Source organism: Protopterus annectens, chromosome 2.part1, assembly GCF_019279795.1.
Source record: "Protopterus annectens isolate FY-2018-M chromosome 2.part1, PAN1.0, whole genome shotgun sequence".
NCBI classification, from domain to species: Eukaryota; Metazoa; Chordata; order Ceratodontiformes; family Protopteridae; genus Protopterus; species Protopterus annectens.
This window is the reverse complement of record NC_056729.1, coordinates 1843028684-1843037112: the sequence shown is the minus strand read 5'-3', so window position 1 is coordinate 1843037112 and position 8429 is coordinate 1843028684. Positions and strand designations below refer to the sequence as shown.

The following is an 8429-nucleotide window of genomic DNA, read 5'->3' as shown; positions in this document are numbered from 1 at the left end:
ATTTTTAAATATTCCTTTGCAGCTACCTTCATTTAATGGTCCATTTTCAGCTTCTCTGACAGTCCATATGGCAGTATAGCTGCTTTGAGGCCTGGTCCATTGCATTACCATATTTGGCCTTATCATTGAAACAGTAGATTCTGTAATGTCTGATAGGAAAACATCAAAAATAACGTATGTTTACCAAAAGCTTTATGAAGTTCCACTCAGGATATCTAAGGAGCTAAATAATTCACCTGTGGTATGGACTTTTGATTGAGCACTTAATTACTTTTTGATTTAATAATTATCCAGGTACCCCCCCACACACATACTTTGTCTAAGGCATACATATTTTGCATCTATATTAGAACATCGATGTTTAAAACCTTTGAATGTTCTAATATCGAACCCTATGGAGCGAAAGCTTAAAATATCGAAGCAACAGAAACCTGAAATCTTTCCTAGGGAAAGATTTTGGTTGTCTGTTTCTGTTGCTTTGGTATTTTCAGTGCTGTGGTGGAAAGTTACGGGTCAGGTTCAGGTAAGTGTGCGATTATGAGGATGTGAGGGTTAGGGTGGGTTAGGTGAGTTAGGGTTAGGGCGGGTTAGGTGAGTTAGGGTTAGGGAGCGGTTGAGGTGAGTGTGCGATACTGATGGACCTTAGGGTTAGGGTTTGGGTTAAGGTAAGTGGATAGTTAGTGGTGTGTGTGTATAGTTTAGTGTAGGGTTAGTTGTAAGATTTTGTGTGTGTGTATTGCTGTTTGTTTGGTGTGCTTGCGTTGCATGTATATGTTTTGAAATAGCAATTTTTTTTCCCTGGGAAAAAAATCGCTGTTCTGACAGTTCGAGATTGTAAGCTTTCACTTAGATAGGGTAGATTAATCACCGTTCGCTTCTTTAAGCGGTCGGTGATCTAATATTGACCCCATATTTTAATGCCAATGTTTTGCTTTGTAGGAATACCTTAATTATGCTAGTAAGCTAAGTGTAGAAGCTCGGTCGGTGATCTAATATTGACCCCATATTTTAATGCCGATGTTTTGCTTTGTAGGACTACCTTAATTATGCTAGTAAGCTAAGTGTAGAGGATTGATAGCTCATTGTGTGACTTTTCTAACATTTTTTGTGGTAGAGAAAAAAGAAGAAATAGTTTTAGTGGTTGGGAATGATGTCTGAGAACAACATAATCCGTATACTGTGGAGATGTTGGAGTGGTTAATTCTGATTATAATTACCTGCCATCTGCATATGCAGAATAAGATGTAATCTAGAACTTGTAACTTAATAAATTGGACAATACCTATATCTTAAAGATACTTTCTGTTCCATTTAGTTTTCAGAGATCCAATACAATCAGAATAGAACACTCACAATATTTGTTATCAGAAATTGAAAATGTACAAAATTTTTATCAGAAATAAAATACATTTATTTATTTATTTATTTATTTATTTATTTACATTTGTTAACCGGGCTAGTCCAACTGGATGCAAGTCCATTTTCAGTGGAGGCCCGAGGAGAAAATCTCCGCTATCTACTACATGGTAACAATTAAAAAAAAATTAACAATGGTTGAAAAATCAAAAAAGGATATAACTAACAAATCAGAAAGACAGTAATAACAATTTCAGAAAGTTACAAAAAAAAGGGGGGATAGAGAGACAAGGAAAATGTTTAAGTCTGGTAAGGGAAGAAAAGGGAGAGAAGAATTTAGTTCTTTTTTCAGAAAAGTTAAGAAGAGTGCTACTAGAGAAATATAGTTATTTAGTTAAGATAGTAAACTTTCAGGTCAAAGGGAAAACAAATATTTTAGGTTGAAGAAATAGATGTAGGAAAAAGTATGAGGGATAAAGGGGAGAATAGGAGGTGTAAGATGAGCTAGCTCAACTAGGATTGATACAAGAGCAAAGCCAGTGTTTAGTAAGAAAGAGTTTTAGTTTAGTCTTAAATAGTGAAGTGGAAGTCTGGACTAAAATGTCTAGAGGAAGTTGGTTCCAGATTTTACCAACTGAGTTGGAGAATATGGAGTCACCTGCTGTATTCTTTGCAAGAGATGTTTGAATCAGTATTTTATTGGAAGAGCGTAAGGTTTTTAAGTTGTTGTAGGGTTTTATAAGGGTGGAGAGCATGGGTATGTTTTCAGGATGGTAAAGAGCTTTGTGGGCAATTATAAGCTGATAGTACTGTATTAGGTGAGGTAATTCAAGCCATCCTAGGTTGGAGAGGTTCAGACAGTGATGTGTTTTATATGGAGAGGCAGTGGCAAATCTCGCAATGTTGTTGTAGGCTGTTGTGAGCTTATTAATGTTGGGTTTAGATAGATTAGTATAAATGGGGGAGGCATATAGTAAAGTGGAGATAAGATGTGTTTTTGCTATGGTAGTTCTTGCTTCAGGGGTTAGGAAAGTTTTGATTCTATAAAGAGAACCTAGTTTTCTATTGGTTGATTTTATGGTGGAGTTGATGTGAAAATCAAATTTTAGTAGGTTGTCAATTGTAATACCCAATAGTTTGGTTGTTTGGTTAGGAGAGATAAGGGTGCCATTGTTAGATGTAATTGTGAGATTAATAGAGGGAGACAGGTGTGTGGGTGAGAAGAGGAGAAGTTTAGTTTTCTTAGGGTTTAAGAGAAGACAGTGGTTGGAGAACCATTGCTCAATAGTAGTGAATGTCTTTTGGGTGAGGAAGTGAAGGTCATCTTGGTTTGTGGCAGAGCAAATGATGGTGGTGTCATCACCATACTGAATACAAGTAGTTATGGGCGTGGCAAGATGCAAGTCATTAATAAAGATGGAAAATAAAAGAGGACCTAAGATGGAGCCTTGAGGGACCCCTAAGGTGGTGGGCAGAAGTTCAGAGAGATTATTGTTCCATAAAACAGCTTGTTTCCAGTTTTGAAGATAGGAGGTGAACCAAGTTAAGGCAAGATTATTGAGAGAGAGAGATTTTAGGCGATGTAGGAGGAGTTGGTGGTTCACCATATCAAAGGCTTTAGACAGGTCTACAAAGAATGCTGATGTAAGAAGATTGCTATTACGGTTAATATTAATGGAGTCAATAAAGGATAATAAGGCTGTGGTGGTGCTATGGTGAGGACGAAAGCCATGTTGGCAGTTAGCAAGGAGATTTTTAGAAAGGAGGTGATTTAGTAACTGTTTGTGGATGCATTTCTCCATAATTTTTGCAATAGTTGATAGCAGTGCTATAGGGCGGTAGTTAGAGTATTCAAATGAGTCGCCTCCTTTGAAGAGGGGGATGATGTGTGAGATTTTCCAGAGGGAAGGTACAGTACTTTCTGTTATGGTTCTGTTTATGAGTATAGAGATTGGGTAGGCAACTGCTTTGGCTCCTAGCTGGAGATATTCAGCTGGGAGTTTGTCAGCTGATGGGGTAGAAGCTTTAAGTTTTTTAAGTAAATTCAGAATATAGGAGGTGGATATGGGTTTAAGTTGCATAAGTGGAGGAGAGAAGCTTGGGTTACCCAATAATGAGGGGTCAGGTGTTTGTTGGTTAGCCAGGTTGAGTACTGTAGATGTAAAGAAGTTATTGAAAGCATTAGCTGTTTGTAAGGGAGAGTCAGGGCAGGAACCAAGTGGATTGGGAGTTTCAACTTTTCCGGGGGAAAGAACTGTGTTAATAGATCTCCAAAATTTGTGTGGATGGTGGTGGGAGGATTGCTGTAGCTGGGTGAAAAAGTTATTTTTATCTTTTATAATAGCTAGCTTTGTCATGTTCCTTTTTTGTTTGAAGCTAAGGTGGTCACTGGGGTCTTTGGAGGTTCGCCACAGAGACCAGGCCTTATTCCTATTACGAATAAGCTGTTTTGTGTTGGTTGTAAGCCATTGGGCTGTATTATGTTTCATGCGAATAGATCGCATGGGTGCATGTTGATCTAAAATAGTAAGAAAGGTTTTATTAAAGTGGTTGGCAGCGTCATCAATTGGGAGAGTTTTGAGAGGAGACCAGTTAACCAGGCTGAGCTCATTTTGAAACTGATGAGGGTCAAAGTGTTTTTTGCTACGAGATAAACGAATTAGGGGAGGTGGTTTTAGGTGAGTTTTGTGCCTAATGATGTAGGTGAGAGAGTGGTCACTAAGGTCATCTGGGAGGGTACCTGTAGAATACATTTGTTGGGGACTATTTGTCAAGATCCAGTCTCTTTGTTATTGCTCTTATTTGTTCTAGTTGTGGAGTTGATGGTTTGGTGGAATCCATGCAGGTTGATAAGGGTGGATGGATTAGTTTGGTTACAGACATTCCAGTCAATATTGAAGTCACCTAGTAATATGGTTTCATGAGGAAGACTAGTAGCAAACCAGTTAAGTAGGTTTTCTAATATGGGGGGGTTGTTGCCTCGGGGAAGATAGGTACAGATAATATTAATAGTTTTGTGTGAGTTAAGGGAAAGTTTTGAAATAATAAGTTCAGCGTTTGTGTTAAATGGAGGGTTTTGGGCCGATTTGTTAACATCCAGTCCAGATTTAAAGAGAATAGCTACACCACCACCTTTTTTATTAAGACGGTCTTGTCTTAGGATGTTGTAGCCAGGGGGGATGATTTCACAATCATTTATTGAGGGTTTGAGCCAAGTTTCTGTAAGACAGAGAATGTCAAATTGTTGGACTTCTAGAAGGGCATGAAGAGCTGGGAGTTTGTTGCAAATGCTACGGATGTTAAGATGAGCTATTGTAAGAGATTTAGGAGGTTTAGAATCAGGTGAAGGAGTAGTTTTTGTTTGTTGGGAGTTAGGGGGTGTTGTTGAGGTGTATGGGCCTGGGTTGGGGTGGATGTCCCCATCAAGTAATTGTAGACTATGAATAAGGTGAGTTAATTGAGAAGGTTTGAGAAAGAAGAAGTATTTTGTGTGTCTATGAATAAGGTATTTGATATGTGAGAGACAATGATATTTAGATTCAATATATGTGTTACAATATGTTAGACTAAGATGTGTTGAGAGTGTAGATGGGGGGGTGGTTAGTGTATGTCTATGTGGAATGTTAACATTAGCATTTAATGGCTGCTCCTAGTAGGTTATTAGGTAGGTGAAAGAAAGAAAAGTTAGAAGAGATAGTAGTAGGAGAGGAAGGTGAGTGTTGTACATATTGAGAAGGGTAAGAGACTGTTTAAAATAGGTGGGATTACAAGTAGAGAGAGTGTGAGTAGGAGGGGATGACTATGGAGTGGGTGGGGAGGAGTATGTTGTGATTGGCTGCAGAATGTGGTGGGTGTGGTTATGTGGGAATAAATGTAGAGGTGCTAGGAGCGGGTGAGATTTGGGGGCAGGGAGGGCGGAGTGAGACCAAGAGGGCTTAACGGAGCGGGTAGACACAAAAGAGTGGAGTTCAGCAGGAAACAATCAGAGATAGGGAAAAGCAAACAGATAAGTCAGAAGTATAGAGTAAATGTACTACTGAGCAATCTAATGTGTAGAGATAGAAATGTAGAGGAGCCAGAGTAGGAGGAATGAAGGTAGAGTGCGAGAGGTTAGGTTTTGAAGCAGTCTATGAAGACGCTACAGTTAGAGGACAGGTGAGAGAGGTTAGTGAAGGCAGAAGATAAGCATAAGGGTGAGAGAAAGGGAAATCACCGGAGAACAGTAGCAGAGGCGCCCCCTGGTGGCAAGATGTATGGTTGCAGGGACACACAGTATAGTAGAGGGCTACGTAGAGGAGGTGAAAGGGAAGGAGTGTAGTGTGCTAACCCTCAAGGATAGCTGAGGTAGAAAAAGATAGAAATGAAATGGAGGTATAGGATGTGGATGGGGGAATATGTAGGCTGCTGGAAGTAGAGGAGGGGTGCTTAACCCAAATTACACAAATACATCAAGTCTGGTCAAGCAAGGAAATGTAGCATACTTAAATATACAAAGTGAGTTGGTGCCTCTTGATAGTACAAGATATGGGCTCTGGTTTGATGTTCTTCTGTTCCCAGAAGGTTGGTAGGCAGGAAGGAAGGTTTGCTTAGTTACAGCTTAGCTGACCACTTTAAATATACAAAGTGAGTCAGTGCCTCTTGATAGTACAAGATATGGGCTCTGGTTTGATGTTCTTCTTTTCCCAGAAGGTTGGTAGGCAGGAAGGAAGGTTTGCTTAGTTCCAGCTTAGTTGACCACTTTAAATATACAAAGTGAGTCGGTGCCTCTTGATAGTACAAGATATGGGCTCTGGTTTGATGTTCTTCTGTTCCCAAAAGGTTGGTAGGCAGGAAGAAAGGTTTGCTTAGTTACAGCTTAGTTGACCACTTTAAATATACAAAGTGAGTTGGTGCCTCTTGATAGTACAAGATATGGGCTCTGGTTTGATGTTCTTCTGTTCCCAGAAGGTTGGTAGGCAGGAAGGAAGGTTTGCTTAGTTACAGCTTAGTTGACCACTTTAAATATACAAAGTGAGTCGGTGCCTCTTGATAGTACAAGATATGGGCTCTGGTTTGATGTTCTTCTGTTCCCAGAAGGTTGGTAGGCAGGAAGGAAGGTTTGCTTAGTTACAGCTTAGTTGACCACTTTAAATATACAAAGTGAGTCGGTGCCTCTTGATAGTACAAGATATGGGCTCTGGTTTGATGTTCTTCTGTTCCCAGAAGGTTGGTAGGCATGAAGGAAGGTTTGCTTAGTTACAGCTTAGTTGACCACTTTAAATATACAAAGTGAGTTGGTGCCTCTTGATAGTACAAGATATGGGCTCTGGTTTGATGTTCTTCTGTTCCCAGAAGGTTGGTAGGCAGGAAGGAAGGTTTGCTTAGTTACAGCTTAGTTGACCACTAGGCAAGCACACTACGCAGAGGTCAGAAGAAGTGTCTGGTGGAGGGGATAGTGATCAGAAATGGACAACATACAATATTTATAAATACATCTAGTATGACTGGCTATGAACCACTTCATTTTAGCCCGCATGTCCTCAACCAAACATAAATAAAAGTTAGTAAAAAGGCTTAGCATTCTTCATGGGGGTTTTCACCCCTCACTAGCAAATTGGGAGCTCCTCTGAACTCCCTACTTAATATAGCAAACTGAGATTGCTGTACCTCATGGGATAGCTATGCATCGTCCTAGAAGAAATGAGGACTGAAATAGATGGCTATAAAAACTGGACCATAGTGAACTGGTCTGCATCTAAATGCATGATTCCCTTAAAAATGATGCCATATGTTGTTTCAGGGAATTGTTATATGTTGTTAGTATCTGGACCATGGTGAACTGGTCTGCATCTAAATGCATGATTCCCTTAAAAATGATGCCATATGTTGTTTCAGGGAATTGTTATATGTTGTTAGTATCTGGACCATGGTGAACTGGTCTTCATCTAAATGCATGATTCCCTTACAAATGATGCCATTTGTTGTTTCAGGGAATTGTTCTATGTTGCCAGTACACTCCTTTACTCCTTTTTTCCAAATGACTTTGCTTTGTTTCTGCTGTAGGTTCCACTGAAGCCCAACACTACACCCTGCGGGCTGCTAAGGCACTGTCAATGACAGCACTGGATGTGATCTGCAGGCCTGAACTGGTCCCACTGATGAAGAATGACTGGGAAGCTGCTATCCATCAATCAGGAATGAAAGTGAATGGAAGGCTTTAGGGTCCTGATGGAAGTATATCTCCATGGAAATGAAATTCGGCTGTGCTTAAAAGAAGCATTATACTGAGACATCTATATAAAGTGAACTATTATCCAGATGAAAGCGGATGTCTTTTTAAACTCACTTACAAACTAAGTCTTTATTTGTTGTAAAAAAATGCCATCTCTTTAAGGTGCTGTTATATGATTTCACTTAAATATGTACACAAATCCTTTTAATCTCAAAATACAGAGAAATAATTTTTTTCCAAATTGGCTGTAGGTGTATGTGTCTATGTGCATCGTGCAGTAGGCTGATGTCAGGGATGGCTCGTGCTCCTGTTTTCTTTTTGTTTTATTACAAAATGGTAACTTTAAAAGGAAATAGGTAGCAACCACTACACCAGTTTAATAAGCGCTTTCGTCATGAGGCGAACTGCCGCTGGATGCTCTTAATAAACTGGTGTAGTGGCTGCTACCTGAGTATTTCCTTGCTTCAGTGACTTTCCTGGTATAAATTTGCTTTGTAAAATGGTAACTTTAGCGTTAACGCTACACTTATCCAGTAGTGTAGCAAGGGTGGGGTGAAGGGAACAGTTGCTCCATGTGCAATCAAGAAGAGTAGTTCCTGCATTCCTTCTGTGTGTTAAACTGTAACAAGTCAATACTAGCTTACTACAGTTTAAAAACATAGAACTTTTTTCTTTTGTTCTTTAATGGAAGAATGAAGGAGGAGTATCTGTTGCATGCCAATTACTACAAATGTAGCTATTGGTTTAATACAATAAAGTGCTTTTTCTTTTTGCTCCTCACACCTGAAGAGTTAAGGGAGTGGGGTGGTGTGCTACATCAGGGACCATACTGGGCACTAGATGACAATGTGTTACATCAGGG

The 8429-nt window shown here is 39.6% G+C and overlaps 1 long non-coding RNA gene across 1 annotated transcript in view; it reads left to right on the top strand.

The window, feature by feature from the left end:
- LOC122794661 overlaps window positions 1–7808 on the top strand; it is a 346531-nt gene extending 338723 nt beyond the window's left edge. Inside the window, exon 4 of the long non-coding RNA XR_006363666.1 lies at window positions 7399–7808. This is a non-coding gene — a long non-coding RNA (uncharacterized LOC122794661). The remainder of the gene's footprint in view (window positions 1–7398) is intronic.
- The last annotated feature ends 621 nt before the right edge of the window (window positions 7809–8429 follow it).